Source organism: Chrysemys picta, chromosome 3, assembly GCF_011386835.1.
Source record: "Chrysemys picta bellii isolate R12L10 chromosome 3, ASM1138683v2, whole genome shotgun sequence".
NCBI lineage: Eukaryota > Metazoa > Chordata > Testudines > Emydidae > Chrysemys > Chrysemys picta.
This window is the reverse complement of record NC_088793.1, coordinates 9264686-9286383: the sequence shown is the minus strand read 5'-3', so window position 1 is coordinate 9286383 and position 21698 is coordinate 9264686. Positions and strand designations below refer to the sequence as shown.

The 21698-nt window shown below is 46.4% G+C and overlaps 1 protein-coding gene across 2 annotated transcripts in view; it reads right to left on the bottom strand.

Annotated features, from left to right (window-relative positions):
- EXTL3 (exostosin like glycosyltransferase 3) overlaps positions 1-10193 on the bottom strand; it is a 224717-nt gene extending 214524 nt beyond the window's left edge. Inside the window, exon 1 of one of the 2 annotated variants that reach the window (XM_065590113.1) lies at positions 9883-10193. The gene's annotated coding sequence lies outside the window, so the exon portion shown is untranslated. The remainder of the gene's footprint in view (positions 1-9882) is intronic. The other variant, XM_065590112.1, reaches the window with a different exon arrangement.
- Between the last annotated feature and the right edge of the window lie 11505 nt (positions 10194-21698).

Sequence of the window (21698 nt, the reverse complement as noted above, 5' to 3'; positions counted from 1 at the left end):
AAGCCCAATTCAGAGTTCGCCTTGTGTTCCTGATCAATAAGCCGGCTGCCTTAAGTTACATGATCCCTTTACAGTTTTGAGGGTAGTCATAGGATTGATTTGACCAGCAGTAAAAGGACAGAACATTTATACTCAAAGCTTGGGCCAAGCCACAAAAAGTCAAGATAGATAATGTAATGAGCTGGCTAGTGTATATATGTATTACTGCCCCCGACCTGCTGGAAAACATGTGACAGATGTTGAAAACACGTGACAGCTGTTAATCACATTGTTTGATGCCCTACAGCAGTGGTTTTCAACCTGTGGTCCACTAGACTCCTAGCAGTCCACAGACTATAACAGGGTTTAAAAGAGAACTAGATAAATTCATGGAGGTTAAGTCCATTAATGGCTATTAGCCAGGATGGGTAAGGAATGGTGTCTCTAGCCTCTGTTTGTCAGAGGGTGGAGATGGATGGCAGGAGAGAGATCATTTGATGATTACCTGTTCTGTTCATTCCCTCTGGGGCACCTGGCATTGGCCACTGTCGGCAGACAGGATACTGGGCTGGAAGGACCTTTGGTCTGACCCAATATGGCCGTTCTTACTATGTCTAAGATTTCCAAAGGGGTCCACACTGCCATTCTAAAATCAGAACTGCTCAGATGTATGTCACAAGCGCTATACTGCTAAACACATAATAGAGATTTTCCTTTAGCACAAAAGACAAGGGCCTCTTTGAGCAGGAAACCTCAGTCTTCTGCTGAAGTGAAGTTCCTAGTGACCATGGACTACAGTAGAGCGACAAACAGGAAGTGCTTAGGTGGACGAAGATTTATTACAATATGTAGAAGTATTTAGATCTGCCTCCCTCAGACCCTCACCTAAGTTAGAGATCTAGGAAAATGATGAATTACACTCACTGTGATGCCATATGTTGATGAATGAAGACTATTCTACCCCAGTCTCCCCATTTCAGGGATAGGTTTGAGACCAGGCAGCAATATAATCCCTTGTAATAGATGAGCTCAGCTGTTTTCCCCCTTAATATCTATATTATTTAGTTGCATACATCTAAAGTCAGAGCTTCCCCAGTGGGTAAAATTATCCAGAAGACAACCAGTCTGCTAGAGGGTTTTATTACCAGATCAGAAGAAGAAATGAGGATATTCACCCAACAGCTGTGAAGAGGTCAGCTCCATGATAGGAAAATATCTATGACGAAAACATATCCTCGTTGTTTTATTGTAGCTCTGCACTAGCAGACATGTAGTTACAGCTGTGACGTGACATGTCCAATGTAAGCTCCTATTTCCAGGGCTTAGAATAACCTAGGGGTGGGGAGGAGAAAAACAAAAAAAAAACACTCCACGCTTTTTGAGGCTGAAATGTCTCCTGCTTATTCTCAGACCAGAAGCTCATTTCTTTTTGTTTTTAAAAGTTTGACAACTCTGCATCAGCCAAGTCGATTCTTATCTGAATGTGTCGGTGATGGATTTTTAACTAATTAAAGTTTTTAGTTCCCTTTGTTTTTCACAACACAGCAAGTTGGTGGCACAGCTGAGAATAGGTTGTGTGTCCCTGTTCAAACCATTAGAGAACATATTGCCTCTTTGTGGGGCAAAATATTTATCCTTTCTGTACTCCTTAAAAAGCCAGGTCACCTAGGAGCAAACATTTATCAGTCTCAATCTCCCACACACCTCTGATTTCTGCAGTGTCAGCTGGATTTAAAAGACAATGTGTGTCACCTTTGAAGTATTTCCATACTTCATTGTGCAAGCTCCTAATCGCTACAATATATTTTTCATGTGTCCTCAATGGGAATTATGATCCAGCTTAATGTGGTGGATTTGTACACAGTTCCCCTTGAGTTTATGCAGCGAGAGCTATAGAATTAAATTTCTTTCACTTACGTAGATATAATTCACTCCAAAAGAAAACTCCAAGAAACTTACAAGCCTCTCAAAAGAAGGATTTATAACGGATTGTCCTTCTCAGTCTTTTCCCTTAGCTGAGACAATATACAGTGGCATAATTGTCTTCTAAGTAACTCCATAGTGGCACAGGGGACAATGGAACTGAAACCTTGCAAAGTTCTATCTAGGTTTTAATCTTGCATTCAGGGGTTTAAATCCTACCACCACCGCCCCCCCCCCAAGGTTCCTGGGCCCCACTGAATGCAGAAGTAGTGGTTCAACAGGAGCATGTGACAGCTAGCCCATGAGGAAAGAGAAGAGAAGGCAGCTCATGTCAAAACAGGCCACACTCAGCTGAAGAGGAGTGAGCTAGGCAGAGATCAGTCACCTGTGGAGAAAAAGACACAAATGCAGGCACTGCTAAGGGGGAAAAGCTAGGGGGAAAAGGTCTTGGAAAAGAGGAGAGGGAACTTTTGGGGATGAAGGGGTTTGGAAAGAGAAGGATTCATCTCAGCATGTGTGGGGCAGTTTGAAGAGAGAGCATATAGTTTTGGGGGTTTTTTTTAAACTAAGGGAAACATTTCAAGGCAGGAACATGAGCCGATTTTGCAGAACTGGGAGTGGTTTTGGTTTTTAAGATTTGGCTGGAAATGATTTTCAACAACAGATTTTTCTTTTCAAGGATTTGCATGTGATACATGTTACATTATTACAACCATTGGGGTCTGCTTGGGCCCGATTATACTGTCAGTTGCATACAATTCTTAATGGTTCAGTGGGAGTTACCAGTGCTGCCAACCCCAAGTGTTCAAAAAATAAGTCAGGACCAAAATATAATGAAATTTAAAAAAAAAAAAGTGGGGCTCATTTTATTTGTCTTTTGCGTTGAGCCTTGGGGAGGGAGGTCACTTTTGTAGCTTTCCTCTGCAATCATGCACTTTTTTTAGCTTTCCTTTGCAATCACGAGGGCTAAAAATAGAAGCTGAAAGTTTTGCATAGTCACATGACTCCAGGAGCTGGGACTTTAAAGAAAAAGAAAAAAAAATCACAAGACTCACAATAAAATTGTGAACGGTGGAAACACCAGGTTACACTTGAAAACAGCAGCCAGGGTAATGTTTGGTTCACTCAGACGCAACTGCATTGCTAGCAAGTTTGGCTGCAGCTGCCCCTATCAAATATTTATTTCTGATTCCATAGTATATCTTGGACCCCAGTCTGGGCCTTATGTGTGTGGCAGAGTCGGGGTCAGAACCATTCAAAGTTGTGTAGCAAACTGCTTTTTTCCACAGAAACTTGTTGAAGTGACTTTTTTAAAACCCAAGCTTGTTTACTCAGCATATTAAAATTAAAACAAATTTCCATCCTCACCCTATTCCCCCTCCACACCCTGAAAAAGATGGGGCGGGGGCATTATCTTATTGAGGATTAGCCACTCAGAGTTCGATCATTTTAAAAGTCAGCCTGTTTTTGAGGTTAGGCTTAGGACTGTCTAAATCTTTCTTGTGAAGCCAAAATGAAAAACTTAATTCTTCCAAAAACAAATTCTTCCCCTGACCTAGCTACCACCTGTCAGGGAGGCGGATTACCTACACTGACAGGAGAACCCCGTGTTGGCATAGATAATGTCTACACTGAGGCGCTATACTGGTGCAGCTATGCCACTGTAGCATTTGAAGTGTAGACAGGCCCTTAGATCAGTGGTTTTCAACCTTTTTTCATTCACAGACCTTTAAAAGGTTTCCAATGCCACTGCGGGCCCCTTTGGAAATCTTAGCCATAGTCTGCAAACCCCAGGGGACCACAGACCACAGGTTGCAAACCACTGTTCTATGGCATCGACAACCTTTGGTGGACCCCTCAGGGTCTGCCGACCACAGGTCTTAGGCTATGAGAGCCTGATCTGCGAGGTGCTTATTGCCTCCTGAGAGAGACAGAGCAACTTCCATTTACTGATGGGACTTGAAGTCACCGAGAACACTCAGCACCAGATAGTATCAGGTCCTCATACGAGTGGAACAATTTTCTGCCAAAGTTTGTTAATGGCGCTCATTACGTTCCCTTTCAGAACTTGCTGGTTACTGGATTTCTCCGACTTCTGAGACAATTCTGTTGTTTTTTAAACCATCTTCTAAAAAACTGGGGAGGGAGGACTTTAAAAGGATGGCAGCGCAGTAGGTATTAAATAAAATATAAACATCTCATCTATATTTAAAACTGGGTTTGATCTTTACTGTTTTCATTCCATCCTCCACATCTTGACTTGTAATTTCTTCTGTTGCTTTTGTGGGTGGTGGGTTGGGTTGGGTTTTTTAAACATACTGCGTCAACTAATTTTTTGATCAATTATTAAAAACATTGCTCTCCTTTTTCATTCTCTGCTCCTAGCAGAAAGTGAAGCTAGAAAGAACGATGAACTGGAAAGATTTTTTTAAAAAGAAATATTTTGAAAAAAAATCCTACAATCCCAGGACAATAACAGAAAATATCTTTAATGATGGAAGTTACAGCTTCAGCCCCCATCCTGCAATCAGACAAAAGCCAGTAAACCCCGTTACTGGGGATCTGTTCAAGTGGATCTGATTACAGGATTGGTGGCATAACTTTAAAAAACAAATGTATTGACCCTTCCCACACATTTTCTTGCGTTGCTGTCAGCGTCAGTAATGCTGTAACAAATTCCTGGCCGTATTGGAATTTCATGAGTGCCACTGCACTCGCACCGAGAACTTAATGGTGACAAGAATGACAGGACTCAGATCTTTGTGTTCCCAAAGCACATGAGCGAAGGCAACGCTAAAGACAAGAGCTAAAAGGAAATTTGTTACCATATGAATACAACGCTAGTAGTGCTTGGTGCATGTTTTGCTACAGTCCTGCCAGAGAACCTACAATCTGAACAGACAACATACAGTCAGAGGAAGTGGATGGGACATAACAAAGAGTGCTGTGATTGACCAGCAAAGTTAAGCATACATCACTCACCCAGCATCTACACTTGCACTGCGTCGGCCTAAGTCGGTTGACCACGGCTCTACATCTCGTGCGGAGTTGGTGTTATTGTGCTGCTGTAACAGGATGGTTAGATTGGCAGGAGACACATTTGAGTGTAGACACTGGCATATCTCAGTCAATGCCAGCGGACTTACGTTGACCTAATTTTGTAGCGTAGACGAGACCTAATACTGGTTGTTAGGTTAGTGTGTGGGTAGATGGGGGATGTCAGTGACCTGTGATATACATATCAGGCTAGATGATCTGGAGGGGTCCCTTCGGGCCTTGAATTCTATGACTATGTTAGTTCCAATATTTTATTTGATGTTTTTAAATTAAAGAATTGTTATTTAAGATAGAATCTCCATTAACAGCTAGCAGTACAGAGTCTATGGCAGCGTGGAACAGTTCCAATTCCATCCAGTAGAAGATGGTAGTACACATACAGTGACCAATTCATTGTGATACTCAGCACTCATATAGCACTTCACAATTTCAAAGCTCTACACAATTAATGGCCGCAACTCTCAAATAGTATTATTTCCCATTTAATAACAGGAACTAAGGCACAGAGGGAAACTGAGATGCCCAAGGTCACATAGCAAGTCAGTGTGAGAATCAAAATTAGAGCTGAAGAGTTCCTGGCTCCCAACCCTGTGCTCAACCCACACCTCTCGATAGGGTGTTAGACTAGCAAATGCACGTATGTCGGAATGAAAAAATTAACCGATTTCAATGTGAGCCTTTCCAGTGCTCACAGCCTGCACATGGATATCTGGGAGTCTGTGCATTCATTAAAAGAGCTGGAAGAGACACTGCCTCTTGTCCAGTCTTCACAGCCAGCGTAGGATTGCTTCCAGCAACAGTTTACTCAATGTTTTGTCCAGTCTAGTCTTAAACGACCCAAGCAATGGGGCTTCCACTACTTCCCTTGGGAGACTAGTCCACAGCCTACTAAGATTGGGTGTTAAAAAGTTTAGGCTTGAATGGGCCAAATTCAGCATCAGTGTAATTCCACTGATGTCAGTTACATTCAGCACAAGGGAAAAGTTTTCTGGTTACTGGGCCAAACTCAGAGCTGGCACAGACTAGGGTAAGCACAGAGTTGTCCCCACTTACACCACCTCCCTTTGCAGCACTTGCAAGAACAAAGCTGCACCCTGCTGGCAGTCAGACCCACTTGAGTCTCCTAGTTGAACCGGTTGAGTGAAGATAAATGTCAACTCGCTCAACACCGCTGAAGATGACTTGATGCAACTCCCTTCCCTCCACCTCAGGCACTTGGCTGGCAAGACCGAACTATTCAGGCAGTGCATGGATGTGGTCCAAGGCACCAGGTGAGCCCTATGCATTACTAACTACAGTGTCAGAACTGGGAAGCTGGGCTAAGAGTGAAGAGCCAGGACTTCACTGAGCCACAGGCCAGGACTCTATGCTACATGCACAGGTCACTTGCCTGCTCCACTGTGCTGAGTGACCTCCCCCAGGCCAATTCATCACCCACCTTTGGAAGGAGATTTGAGATGCACCTAGAAGAGTCTCTCCCCCTTAGCCCAGTACCCACGCCAGCCTTCAAATCCCCACTTAAAATGCACTTTTCCGGAGCCATTCCTTCCTTATTCTCCTCTCTGATGAGCTCGCCATACCCTCTTCACCCACTTCACTCCAGCCAGGCTATCTGACGCAGCACCCCAGTCATAAGAGCAGAGGAAATGCCCTGTAGATAGCCCTCTGCTCTGATCTACGTCAACAGCCTGTTCTAACAGTGGCCAGAACCAGCTGCTTCCAAGGACAGTGCAAGAAATCCTGAAGCAGCCAGCTAGGGAATAACCGGCCTACAGGGAAAGCTCCTTCCTGACCTTCACAGTTAGAGTTTGGCTTCTGCCCTGAAGCATAAGGGCTCGATGTCCTTTTTCCACTCCTGCCTCTATGCCTTCTTCTATGCAACATCCTTTGCACGAGCAACCTCCCTGTCCTGCCCCACCTTCGCCTGGGCCCTTTCCTCCTCCGAGTCTCTATTTCAAACATACTTCTTCCAACAAGCTGGCCCACCCCAACCCTCCCCTCAGCAGGTGGTGGACATCCCCTAGCTTGAAACAAAACTATTGCTTTTCGCTGCCTCCTTCGTATCATCTACCTGGACTGGAAGGGACCATGCCTTTTTCTGTGTCCGAGCATCAACAGTGCCATACAAATAGATAACCTGCGTCTCCTACATTGCGCAGGCTCCTGTGGATAGGAGATGTCTCGGACTCCGTCTTGTGTACGAGCGCCGTGCACGCTAAGGGTGCCATGTAAATGATTTCTAGAAAGGTTTTCAGCAGAGCGTCCTCACTCTGGCTTCCCCTGCTCTGGCAGCCCTGCTCGAGTGGGGGAGGCACATTCCAGTGCTCTGCGGGAGTTCAAAGCTTGTGCAAACTCCAGCTTCCGGACCTGGCCAGGTCCTGCAGCGGTGGGCATGGCACAGGAACTTCTTTAAATCTTGCCAGAGAAAGGTGCCAGCTTCTTTGCTTTATAGCATCCACTGCCTCAAACCCTCGCCAGCACACCCAGCCCTGAATGGAATATAACAGCTACCACCACCAGTAATCTCACACTTGGCGCTTACGTGGCCCCTTTCAGCTCAGGATCTAACTGCTTTACGGACACCCCTGTAGGGGCTGTGTTGTATCAGGACCCTGCAGCCAGCAGGAGGTCAGCAAGCTGGTTTTAAAAAGTGAGGCAGGGGGAGGAGGAGTGAAGGAAGCGCTTCTGTCAGACAGAACGCAGCTTCCTCAGGGGACAGGGAAGAAGCTTGTTCAGCTGATTTTGTTTAAGACAATAAGAGACTGGAAACAAGTTTTAAAGGACGATACTAGGCTAGAGCATTTGCCCTTGTAGTGAGCCCCCGCTGCTTGATGTGGTGGGAAAGATAAACAAATAAACCATGTGTTTCATGATGTAAGCTTCTGTCCTATTTCTGTTCCTGACAAAGTCCCCTTTTTTCTTTTAAATGCTGCTCTCTCTCGGTGCTTCCTCAGAGCTCTACAATTAAAAAACAAACCCTTAGGTAGTGTCTTGTTAATAAGGCATTAGGCGTCTTCCAAATCTATCACCTCCAGACCTGGAGTTACAGGCCTACGCTGGAAGCAAAATGTGCAGAGAGTACTGCGTCAGCATGGGGGATCAGGGGAAAAAGACAGAAGACTGTGCACTGACAGTGGGAGAGTTGGAGTTATGATTTTAGAAGCAGTATTATCTTCATTGAAAATAAATCAGAAGTGTCCTAATAATCCACATCCCAGCATGAGGAGTTAACATGAAAAGGAGATATAGATACCAATAAGAAGTGACGTGCAAGAGGAGGGAGATCCTGAAACACCCGGATTCAAGCTAAAGGGAATTTGGGATAATTTCTCCATCCCCTCCTCTCTGGACATTGTGAAACCATCCCTGCCAGGAAGGGCTTCTCTGCACCTCAAACAACTGCAAAGATCAAATTTTCCTTGCCTGCCAAACGGCCCAGATTGCACCAAATGGCAAGGTTCTTTTAAAAGTAAGATTTACCCGGGGAAGGGTTCACTTGGGTTTGACCGCAACGTGACTGACTGCCATTCCCTTGCATTGAAGTGCTGTGCGATACCATCAATATACTCACTCGACCAAAACCAGGGCTTGGCGAAGGGGTTGCAATTCTGAAGTTTCCCAGACTCCAAGTATTATTCACTTTGACGCCAACTTAATTTGACCCAGCATTTGGTGATGGGTGGCAGTTGTTTTTTTTAAACCAGAAACAAATTCCAAACTGCTCCAGGATTCACAATTGCGGGGAGGGGGCAGACAAGAGCCTTTCACTGCCATGTAAGAAAATATCAGAGATCCCCGATCTGAAAAATATGTTTGTTGCTGCTTGATCTTTCTTTAAAATATATAATGACATGAGAGTACGGCAGCAAAGTCTGTGGGCTTTCCCTCACCGCTATGGGGGTACCATACTCACTCCCAGAGCCCCATGTGCTGTTGATATATTTTATATATTGGGAACTAGCTCTTATCAGTGTCTGGCTTTTACCCTTACTTCTAAACACACACACACAGCAAGAAAGTTCTCTACAGGCCCCTGTGATAGCTACACAAACATAAAAGGGAGCGTGGGGAAGGGAATAAGGAGGCTGCCCTGCGGGTCTGTTCAGAGCAGCCGGCTGGGGCCGGGCAGACATAAGGAAGCTGGTTTGCAGCGAGGTGGGTTTCACGCGGTGCAGCTGTGGGTGGCGCAGCCCCGGAGTGAGATTTCAGGCCCGTGGTGGTGTCTCCGCGTGCTCCGCTCTCCCAGGCTGGCTGACAGCCGCCAGCACAAAGAAACACGCGAGCTCACAACGCGGATCGGGGGGCAGGGGAGACCGGCGAGGAGCGGGTTTCGCGTGGGACGTTTCCCTGCCTGTGGGGCTCGTGCGTGGCTTTTCGGAGGGCTGGGAGTTACAAGACCAAACACGACTCCCCTTCCTCGGGAAGATTGGCAGCTGCCGCCCGAAAGCCCGCACACGCCTGGGGCTCGCTTCCCATCCAGCCTGTGTCCAGCGCGCACGCTCCCGCAGGGGACCGGGACACACGCCTGGGGCGTGCGCCCTGACACGGACACACACGCGCGTGCAACCAGCCCGAGTTCTTGACATCCCCGCAGACGCCCCCGAGCCAGCCTCCCGCGTCTGCCCGGTTCCTGCGGGGGGGTGTTTTGCAAGCGAGCCCTATGCCCAGCTGCCACCCCCGTCAGCCTCTGAAAACAGCTCCTGCCCCGCGCAAAGCACCCAGGGGTCCCCCCCCCGCCGCCGCCCTTGCAACCCTCCGACGGGAGGATAAACCCAATCGCAGCTCAGCCGGCCAAACAAACCAACACGCGCCCAACTCCTCCTCTCCCACCCTCCGGGAGCTGCTGGGAGCGAGGGGAAGGAGCCATGTCTGGACAATCCCAGCCTCACAACTACTACAGACTAGCCCGCTCCCAGCCCTTACCTGCCGGCCGCGGGGACCAGGGGCCCGGGTGGGAAAGTTTGCCGGGAGTTGCACGCGCAGGGGAGGCTGGTTTGCAGGCAGAAGAGGCTCGCGCCGCTGCCCCCGCCCCGGCGCTCAGCTCCCTGGCAGCGGCAGCAGCATTGTGAAATAATCCCAGGGTGCAGAGCCTGAGCGAGCAGCGGCCACCAGGGCCATGGTGCATTGTGGGAAGCAGCGCTAAAAAGTGAGGGGAACGCGACTCCTGGTGGAGATGCGGGGTGGGTGGGGAGAGGACAAGTTGCACTGAAGAGGGTTGATGGCTGCGGGGGGCTGGGGAGGGGCAATCGCATGGGCCCTTAGCCTGAGAGGGGACCCCCCCCCAGCTTCCCCCCCGGCCTCTGTGTGATCTATGCAGGACAGCTTCCATGATCAGAACCACCTGGTGAATGCATCGGGAGGGCAGCACTGGCAAATGCCCCCCCTTGCCAGACGGCTGGGGGCTTTAGTATTAGCGGCTGTTTCCAGGCCTGGCTAGGGTGACCAAACAGCAAGTGTGAAAAATCAGCTCGGGGGTGGGGGGTAACAGGAGCCTATATATGAAAAAGACCCCCAAATCAGGACTGTCCCTATAAAATCGGGACATTTGGTCACCCTAGGCCTGGCTGTGTTATCCCATTGCAGCTGCTGGGGGTTCGGGTTAGAGGCTTTGGAGGTACCACATTCAGGGCGAAGGAGGCATCAGCCCGACCGAGGAAAGACGGACCCCCCCATAGGGTGACCGTATTTCCTTAAAGTGAAAATGGAACAGTGGGTAATGGCAACGCCAGGTGTCTCAGGTCAGCCCGGTGCCCTCTGGTGTCACCGCTCGCCTGAGCCCCACTGCTCAGAGCTGGCCCAGGGCTGTCAGCCTGAATCGACGTCACAGATGTCATGACTTTTTTGGCAAAACTGGGCATTTGTCCTATTGGCTTTTGTCCAAATGTTTCTACACCCCACCCCGGCCCCCATGGGACAAATACCCAGTTTTGCGCACACACACACACACACAAAAGTCATGATGTCCAGGAGAAAGCTTAAAAAGGGGACTGTCCCAGCCAAAATGGGACATATTGTCACCCTAGCCACCCCAGGTCAAACTGGGGAAAGGTATAGTCTGGACTAACTATGATTCTTTATATTCCAGTAGCACTTAAAAGCCCCAATCAAGACTGGCACGCCATTGTTGCAGACTCCATATGTACACACAGTAAGAGACACTTCCTGCCCTGAAGAGTTTATACGTCTAAATGGACTAGACAGACAAAGAAGTAAGTGTTGGTATTAGAACCAGTTGGGGATTTTATGTTGGAATTGTTTTCCGGTGGAAAATGGACTTTTTGCAACAATGCGATTTTCTGCAGGAAAATTTAGATTTTCTGTCAGGAAGCACAAACCCTCCCCAGCTGCCCACCTGGAAAGCTCTTGTTAATTTCATCTTCTGGCTTCAGGGATAAAATGAAAGTGACAAGAGCCTTCCAGGCAGGCAGGAAGCTGAAAAATTCTGTTTCCTGTCTCCTGCAACTGATTTTTTCTGAAAACCCCTTCCTGCAAAAAAATTTCTAATTTTTGACTTTTCATCCCAATTCAAGATGAAAAAATATGGCAAACGAGCTAGATTCTTCACACAACAAGATTTCTATTTCCCAGACAACTATGATCATCATCCCCATTTCACAGGTGAGGAACTGAGGCCCAGAGACATTAAACTAGGAAGTTTGGGGAGACGGTTGGGAGATGCACAGTTAATCTCCACGCCAGATTCCAGTATGGAAAAGGTGAGTAAAATGAGAGGAGACATAGCCGGGGAGATGAGATTGAACATAGGAAGGACAGGGGGGACGGACACAAGGAGGCCCGCAACATATAGTGCTACTAATGGGAGACAGGCTAAATGACATACATTAGGGTGTTTATACACCAATGCCAGAAGCCTAGGTAATAAAATGGAGGCATTGGAGCTCTTGGTCCAAGAGCTGAAACCAGATATCGTAGGAATAACGGAAACGTGGTGGAATGGCAGTCACGACTGGAACACAGGTATGGAGGGGTATGCGCTGTTTAGGAAAGACCGGAACAAAGGTAAAGGTGGGGGGGTGGCATTGTATGTCAATAGTGAAATAAGCTGTAAAGAAATAATAGTTGATGGATTAGATAACACAGAGTCCATCTGGGCAATACTCACACTGGGTAATAGGACTACTAGAGCCTCTCCAGGGATAGTGCTTGGAGTGTGCTGTAGACCACCGGGATCGACCCAGGATATGGATAAGGAACTATTTAATGTGTTTAGAGAAGTAATTACTAATAGAAACTGTGTAATTATGGGGGACTTTAACTTCCCGGATATAGATTGGGGAACAAACGCTAGTAGCAATAATAGGGCTCAGATGTTCCTAGATGTGCTTGCTGATCAATTCCTCCATCAAGTGGTAGCTGAACCGACGAGGGGGGAGGCCATTTTAGATTTGATTCTGGTAAGTAGTGAGGACCTCGTTGAGGAAGTGGTAGTAGGGGACAATTTGGGCTCCAGTGATCATGAGCTAATTCGGTTTAAAATACATGGAAGGAGTAACAGAATTAAGTCAAAGACTAGGGTTTATAATTTTAAAAAGGCCAATTTTAACAAATTAAGGGGACTGGTAAGGGAAGTGGATTGGGCAAACGTATTAATGGATCTAAAGGCAGAAGAAGCCTGGGATTACTTCAAGTTAAAGATGCATGAGCTGTCGGAGGCCTGTATTCCAAAAAAGGGAAAAAGATTACTAAGCAAGAGATTTAGACCGAGCTGGATGAGCGACCGACTCAAAGGGGCGATTAGGAAAAAACAGAAAGCGTACAAAGAGTGGAAGAGGGGAGGGATCAGTAAGGAAATGTACCTAAGTGAAGTCAGAGAATGTAGAGATAGAGTGAGAAAGGCCAAAGGCCGTGTAGAGTTGGACCTAGCGAGGGGAATTAAAAGCAATAGTAAGAGGTTTTACAGCCACATAAATAGGAAGAAAGCAAAGAAAGAAGAAGTGGGACCACTGAAGACTATTGCCGGAGAGGAGATTAAAGACAATCTAGGCATGGCGCAATATCTCAATGAATATTTTGCATCGGTGTTTAATGAGGCCAATGAAGGTATTAGGGATACTAGCACCACTACAGAGGGGCATTCAGGATGGGGGATTACCGTATCCGAGGTAGAAACAAAACTTGAACACCTTAATGGGGCTAAGTCGGGAGGACCGGACGATCTTCATCCGAGAATATTGAAGGAATTGGTGCGGGAAATAGCAGGCCCATTAGCGATAATATTTAATGAATCTGTAAACTCGGGGGTGGTCCCGTTAGACTGGAGAATAGCTAATGTGGTTCCTATTTTCAAGAAAGGGAAAAAAAGTGATCCGGGTAACTACAGGCCTGTTAGTTTAACATCTGTAGTGTGCAAGGTATTAGAGAAAGGTATTAGAGAAAATTCTGAAAGAGAAACTAGTTGAGGACCTGGAGGTTAGTGGCAATTGCGATAAATTACAACATGGTTTTACGAAGGGCAGATCGTGCCAAACGAATCTGATCTCCTTCTTTGAGAAAGTAACAGATTTATTAGATAAGGGAAATATGGTGGATCTAATATACCTGGATTTCAGTAAAGCGTTTGATACTGTACCCCATGAGGAATTATTGGTTAAACTGAAAAACATGGGGATCGATATGAAAATCCAGAGGTGGATAAGGAATTGGTTAATGGGGAGAATGCAGCGGGTCGTATTAAAGGGTGAACTGTCAGGTTGGAGGGAGGTTACTAGTGGAGTACCTCAAGGTTCGGTTTTGGGACCCATTTTATTTAATCTATTTATAACTGACCTCGGAACCGATTGCAGGAGTGGGCTGATAAAGTTTGCAGATGATACGAAGGTGGGAGGCGTTGTAAATTCGGAGGAGGATAGGGATATCCTGCAGGGAGACTTGAATGAGCTTGTGAATTGGAGTATCAAAAATAGGATGAAATTTAATAGTGAAAAGTGTAAGGTGATGCATTTAGGGATGACTAACAACAATTTTAGTTACAAGCTGGGGACGCATTGGTTAGAAGTAACGGAAGAGGAGAAGGACCTAGGGGTCCTTGTAAACCGCAGGATGACTATGAGTCAACAATGTGACGTGGCGGTGAAAAAAGCCAATGCTGTCTTGGGATGCATTAGGCAAGGTATATCTAGTAGGGATAAGGAGGTCCTGCTTCCGTTGTACAAGGCGCTGGTGAGACCTCATTTGGAGTACTGTGTGCAGTTCTGGTCTCCCATGTTTAAAAAAGATGAACTCAAACTGGAACGGGTGCAGAGAAGGGCCACTAGGATGATCAGAGGAATGGAAAACCTGTCGTATGAAAGGAGACTAGAGGAGCTTGGGTTGTTTAGTCTGACAAAGCGAAGGCTGAGGGGGGATATGATTGCTATCTTTAAATATATTAGAGGGATTAATACAAGGGAGGGAGAAGAATTATTCCAGCTTAGTACTAATGTGGATACAAGAACGAATGGATATAAACTGGCCGTGGGGAAGTTCAGGCTTGAAATTAGACGAAGGTTTCTGACCATCAGAGGGGTGAAATATTGGAACGGCCTTCCGAGGGAAACGGTGGGGGCGACGGACCTGTCTGGTTTTAAGATTACGTTAGATAAGTTTATGGAGGGAATGGTTTAATGGTAAAACATAGTAGTCAAGGAAAACCAAGCAATGGTAGGTAAATAGTATAATGGCTAACAGGGGTCAGGCTGGAGACTCTTGCCTATATGCTCGGGGTCTTACTGATCGCCATATTTGGGGTCGGGAAGGAATTTTCCTCCAGGGCAGATTGGCTGAGCCTCTGGAGGTTTTTCGCCTTCCTCCGCAGCATGGGGCAGGGATCTCTAGCAGGAGGGTCTCTGCCGATTGAAGTCACTAAAAACAGGATTGGGGACTTCAACAACAGAGTCCAGGGAAGGGGTAGGGACGGTTTTATGGCCTGCAGCATGCAGGGGGTCAGACCAGATGATCATAATGGTCCCTTCTGACCTTAAAGTCTATGAGTCTATGAGTGATTTGCCTAAGATCACCTGTAGAAAAGCTAGAAATTGAATTCCTCCCCTCCCACCCCATATCTCAGATCAGTCCCTTCACCCCAAGGCCATCCTTCCTCTTGCACGTTCATTCTGCTTGACAGGCTTTTGTTTTTAAATCTCCAGCACCATTAAAGACTCTCAAAGAAACCAGGATGAAAAAGAGATGCAAACTTTCAGGCTTCTGCAACTAAAGCTAGGTACTCTCCTTCACAGACAGCCAAACTCTGCTGAGGTCCTAGCTAGAGAAAGTCAGTCGCAAGGTCTCCGTTTGTCTCCCAGTTGGTGCTGCTAAGTCAATAGCATCTTGGATGAAAAGCTTGGTGATCCACTTCTTTCCCTTCTGCGGGTCATCAGGAGAATAACCCCACAGCTGGGCTGGAAATTCCCTCAGATATTGACTTGTGAGCTCCCAGTTCTTTCTGGCCAGCTCTCAGACCCTCCACTGAAATCTGATACAAGAGGAAAATACTCCCGGTTTTCTCTTTGCACTCAGATGGAGTTTTCTGAATAACTCTTCTGCCCTGATGTGCATGGGCAGAACACAGTTATTCCGCCCCTGCCGAAAAGAGTCCAGCTATCATAGATGTCAGCAAGGTCCACTGAGCTTGCCATCCAGCAGTGAATGGCTGAGGACTCAGGAAAACCTGCTCTTCTGCTCTCCATTTGGAGCGTTGCGTTAGCACTTTTGCCTGGCTGCAGTGCGAAAGTGCTGGTGAAGGGAACTTAGCTTTCACACAGCAAGGCAAGAAGTTCGGCATGCATAGGACCGACAGCCTTTCATGAAGTTCACAGCTTCATTAAGGACGTGACGAAGCTTTTCAGGCATTTCTACAGCAGCCAGAGCTTGGCGGTGTGTCAGAGAGAGACAGTAGCTGTGTTGCTCTGGATCTCTATGAAGATCTATGCTGTTTTCACCTGGCACTGCCTGGGCACCATCTGTGCGTATTGAAATGCCTTGTTCCCAACTGAGCTTGGAAAACTTTGACTGCTTCCATTCAGCATCCTACTGTGAATACTGGCACAGCCTTGCAAAGTGGCAAGTCTACTAGTGCAAAACACACCCACAGATGCTAGGTGCTGAGAAGCAATTTCCCTGAATTTGAAAGCAGTGGGTCTCAGACATGCACAGCTCTGCCCTCAACATGGCCTGAAACCGTGTTATTGACACGGGCACGTTTTCAATTTGGTAGCTGCTCTAGGCTTACTTAAAGGTCAACGCTGCTTTCAGCCCTCACATTTAGACGGTATGCTCCCCAGGGCATGGGCCATTCTTGCTCAGCAGTGGCCCCGTGTCAAGCATGCTGATGGCAGAGTCAATAATAGTCACAATCCTGGCTCTTTTCAGATACTCTAGAAAGTAGTCCCGGTAAATTCCAAAAGTTTGTTTCATTCCCTTATTGGTAAGATACAGTCAGGATCCTTTCACCAGTCCTTGACCTTGGATGCCTAGATGGTTTTCCAGTTTATCCCTCATCTGTCCGATGTTGTGGGCTGTGTAGAAACATGCCCTGATGCTTATCCATACCTAACAATGGAATTAGTTTAGCACCTTGCCTTGGCAACCTAGCAAGCTAAAGCTGTGTAGTAGTGCACAGGGTTAGTGCTTGGATGGGAGACCACCAGCCAAATCTAGCCAGGGTCCTGCAAGCAGTGTGCTATACTTCCTGAAGCAGCAGGCCGATACGGCTGTAATGCTTCCATTCAGGATCACTCTCCAAGCCAAGTTAGCGTTCATTAAAGAGTCTGGGGCACTTTTTGCAAGAGGAAAGGGTTACCTGCGGTGTCATGGTCAAATTCCAATTGGGGTAACTATATTCTACCTACCCAAAACTCCTGTAGTTTCAACTGGATGCAGTATTTTCCTCAACTATTCAGCTGTGTGGTGTTGTAAAACCACTGCAGTGTTCCACCCCAGAGATGGTGGGACCCTACAGTGTGGCAAAAATAGACTTGCCTCATCCTGAGGGTTTCTGAGCTGGCTCAGCTCCCACTGAAGTCAACAAGATTTGCTCAGGATCAGGCCCTGAGGTCAGGATGCAGAGGAAGACCCACAGAAACAGTCCATGCCATATGGCTGTGTGTTTTCTGCCAGGAGAGAACCTACACTGAAAGGCAGACATTCCATGGAAGATGAAAAGATAAAGGGAAAAATATAAACGGGGTTACACACAATCAACCACATTAATTTAAAGGAGGAACAAATCTGATTAATCATCTTTGGGGACAGCAGGAACTTTGACCAAGAAGAACCAGAACTAGGACGTAAATGAGAAGCATTACAGGGTAAAGGTGCTAGGAAGAGGCACACACAGAATCAGGGAAGCTGCAAAGAGACTTAGGGCCAGATTCTGGTCAGCTTTGCACAGAGGTGTGGGCATGGTGACACGGAACCAATAATTCCACTCCCCACTGCACTGAGGCCAGTCGCAATCACAGGTCTTGTGCTTGCTGAGCACAAAGTCTCATCCAGGGTAGTATAGCCCTGGCTGGGATGATTTAGTTGGGGTTGGGCCTGCTTTCAGCAGGGGGTTGGACTAGATACCTCCTGAGGTCTCTTCCAACCCTCATCTTCTATGATTCGATGAATGCTTGCAGATCTGTACGGCTCCAGAGAGGACAGCGAGATTAGAGGAGATACGGCCTTGTACCCACCACTGCACCTTTCCAAGGGTGACAGCTGCCATTCCACTTTGCACTCCAGGAGGAATTCTGAATCAACCGGAATGTCCCACTGCACCACAACCCCATCTACACCCCTACCAGCATGAGCCGTGCCTTAAAGTCACAGTCTGGCCCTTGGAGAGTTTTCCCTTTGTATGTATAAATGACACTTTTTAGCCATCCTATCAGCTCTCTGTGTCGTGGTGATAGCTGCTTGCTGTACTGGCAACAGCATGTTCTTACTCCTGTTAACCCGGAAACCAATGCAGCTTTGGGAGAGGGAGCTGAGTTCTATTCTACCTCATGTATTGTCAGAATTGTCAGCTGATTTTCTACCACAGCATCCTGGAGAATGAAGGGGGAAGAGGCAGAAGGAACCCAGCTTGATTTTCAGATCCCAGGCATGTTTTGCAGGTCTGTTGGGTTAGAAAAGAAAAATAACTTCTTTGTTTATAGAATATCAGAGTTGGAAGGGACCTCAGGAGGTCATCTAGTTCAACCCCCTGCTCAAAGCAGGACCAATCCCGAGGCAGATTTTTACCCCAGTTCCCTAAATGGCCCCCTGAAGGATTGAACTCACAACCCTGGGTTTAGGAGGCCAATGCTCAAACCACTGAGCTATCCCTCTTGAACTTTAAATGCAGCCTATTTGATCTGAAATGATGGAGCGACATTAAAATATGAACCCTTACAATAGCATTTGTAGAGACACTTTTCTGATTACAACCTCACTTTAAGGCACAATATTTTCCTTAACATGCCGCAGTAAAGCAAAGTTACATTGACGGTGTTAAAAACTTGGAATGGTGCAGTTGCAATGAAGGAAAATCATCAACTGGGTGGCTGTGGGGAGGCAAGAACTTTTGTCGAGTAACAATCTGAAAGCACAGGATGCAACTAAAGTACTGCAAAGAAACAGGGAGAGCTAGCACAAGTGGAGCAGCTGAGTGGGGAGTATGAACCGATTGGCAGCTTTTCACGTATATAAAAACAGCAGTAACAAAGCTTCCCTCGGTAATACTGTATTTTATACTTGAAACCCAAATGATGGAAAGATATATGGCACTTTGATAACGTAATGGCCTCTACTGAGCTTGGACATTGCAGCAATGCGTGAGTGATAAATCCCTGAGCTAAAAAAGTGCTAAGTGTAAGGGTAGCCATTGAGGTCATTGGATATTGATCATGTAATGTGGCAGGAGTGTCAATCTTTTGTAACCCTGACTCATGAGAGGAGGCCGGAAATCAACCCCAATCCAGCAAATTGCATATGCACCGAAGTGCTTTACGAGATCAGGGCTTACAATACCCTATGGTCCCTAAAAAGAACAGGAGTACTTGTGGCACCTTAGAGACTGACACATTTATTTGAGTATAAGCTTTCGTGGGCTAAAACCCACTTCATCGGATGCATGCAGTGGAAACTACAGTAGGAAGATATATATATATATACACACACACACACAGAGAGAGAACATGAAACAATGGGTGTTACCATACACACACTAACGAGAGTGATCGGTTAAGGTGAGCTATTACCAGCAGGAGAGAAAAAAACTTTTTGTAGTGGTAATCAAAATGGTCTTTATTCAAGCCTAATTTAATGGTGTCCATTTTGCAAATTAATTCCAATCCAGCAGTCTCTCATTGGAGTCTGTTTTTGAAGTTTTTTTGTTGTAATATTGCGACTTTTAGGTCTGTAATCGAGGGACCAGGGAGATTGAAGTTTTCTCCGACTGTTTTTTGAATGTTATAATTCTTGACGTCTGATTTGTGTCCATTAATTCTTTTACGTAGAGACTGTCCGGTTTGGCCATGGTCCCTGTGAACCAGCCACTAGAGGCCCGACAGGCATAGGGCGGCGGCGAGACTTGCCGAAGGTCACCTAGCAGGCTGATGACAGAGATGGGACTAGAATCCAGGTCTTCTAAGATCCGACAAGATCCAATGGCTGGAATTTGAAGCTAGGCCAAGTCACACAGACATGAGGCACAATTTTTAACAGTGAGGATAATTAACCATTGGAACGATTTACCCAGGGTTGTGGTAGAATCTCCATCCCTGAAGAAGAGCTCTGTGTAAGCGCGAAAGCTTGTCTCTCGCACCAACGGCCATTGGTCCATTCAAAGATACTACCTCATCCACCTTATCTCCATCACTGGACATTTTAAAATCAAGAGTGGATGTTTTACGAAATTCAGGGAAGTCCAATGGCCTGCACTAAACAGGGGGTCAGACCAGAAAAGAACACTGGTCCTTTCTGGCCTTATACTCTGCAAATTTGTTTCCTCTATCACTAGGTGACTACAGGAGCAGGGAAGGTTAGGTGGCTAAGGCACAGGATTGGACTTAAAGCAATATGAGTTTGATTCCTATGTGCCCCAGACTCCCTTAGTTCCCCATCTGTAAAATGGGCATCTTTCTTCCACCCATAGTTTGTTTTGTCTATTTAAATTAAAAGCTCTTCAGGGCAGAGACTGTTGCTTACCATGTGTTTTAACAGCACCTAGCACAATGGGGCTTTGATCTGAATTTGGGCCACTACCTGCTACTGCAATGCAAACAATAAAGTAGAGGTTTCAGAGTAGCAGCCGTGTTAGTCTGTATCCGCAAAAAGAAGAACAGGAGGACTTGTGGCACCTTAGAGACTAACAAATTTATTAGAGCATAAGCTTTCGTGGACTATATGCATCCGAAGAAGTGGGCTGTAGCCCACGAAAGCTTATGCTCTAATAAATTTGTTAGTCTCTAAGGTGCCACAAGTCCTCCTGTTCTTCTTTTTAATAAAGTAGAGCAGGAGCGAGGAGATGCAATCCATACTTAGGAACACTAGAGACAGCATGTGGAAAGAGTGTAAGGGAAAGAATAGCACAATGGTTTACCCTTTTGTGAGTTTGCTGGAATAAAGTGCCTAGCTGAATCTGGCTGCCTACTTGATAACTTCAATCACAATCCCCTGATATTGCTGTTCTGATACATTTCTCTTGACTAGGGCTATTGTCCTACCTGTTCACGTCTCTAAACAGAAAAATAGTATTTTCTACAACCATTAAGAAGTTTATCCGTATAGTTTAGCATTAGGCTAACACTGCTCCCACGAAGGTCAATGGGATTAGCTTCTGAGGAGCAGAGTTAGGCCAGTGGGGAGTGCTTTTGAAACTCCCGTGCATAATGCCTCTGTCAGAACCTCAATGTGTGTGCCACCAAGGCTGTGATTTTCAAAAGTGACTAGTGATTTGGGGGGAGGAGGGAACTCAACTTTTGAGGACCAAACGTGAGACAATTTTAAGAGGATGATTTGCAGAGGGAGGGTGCTCAGCATGGTCTAAAAATAACCCCTGTAAGGTATCTTCAATCAGACCCCCAAAAGTTGAGGCACCCAGAATCACCCATCATTTCTGCAGCCCTCAGGGATTAATATAATGTAACACGTTTTCTTTATTTACCTTCATGGGATTATTTTTACTACACCTGATTTAGGAGCTGATCCATCCTGCCTCCATGAGATGACGCAGGTTTTGCAGAGCTAGATATTATATCCACCTCAGCTCTTCAATGACATTTAGTCATTTCTGATGTCACCGAGAAGAGGGTAATATGGCTATTATAGTTGAAATCACACAAACCTGACAACATCGTAACATTTAAACCCTGGAATAAATTGCCTAGGGAGGTTGTGGAATCTCCATCTCTGGAGATATTTAAGAGTAGGTTAGATAAATGTCTATCAGGGATGGTCTAGACAGTATTTGGTCCTGCCATGCGGGCAGGGGACTGGACTCGATGACCTCTCGAGGTCCCTTCCAGTCCTAGAATCTTGCTACACACATCTGAAGAGGGTCCAGCAGAGGGGACGCGCCCACTGTTTGATCAGCATGCGACTAGGGACTGAGAATTACCATTTTGAAATCAGAGTTATTCTGAGTCACCTGGGCAGCAGAAGGGACTGAGGTGTTTTGTACTGGCACCTGCTTTTCCTCCTCTGCTACAGTCTCGGTCTTTGTGGGAAGGGCAGGTTGTTGGTATTTTTCCCAGTGCTAGATGAACACAGAAGTC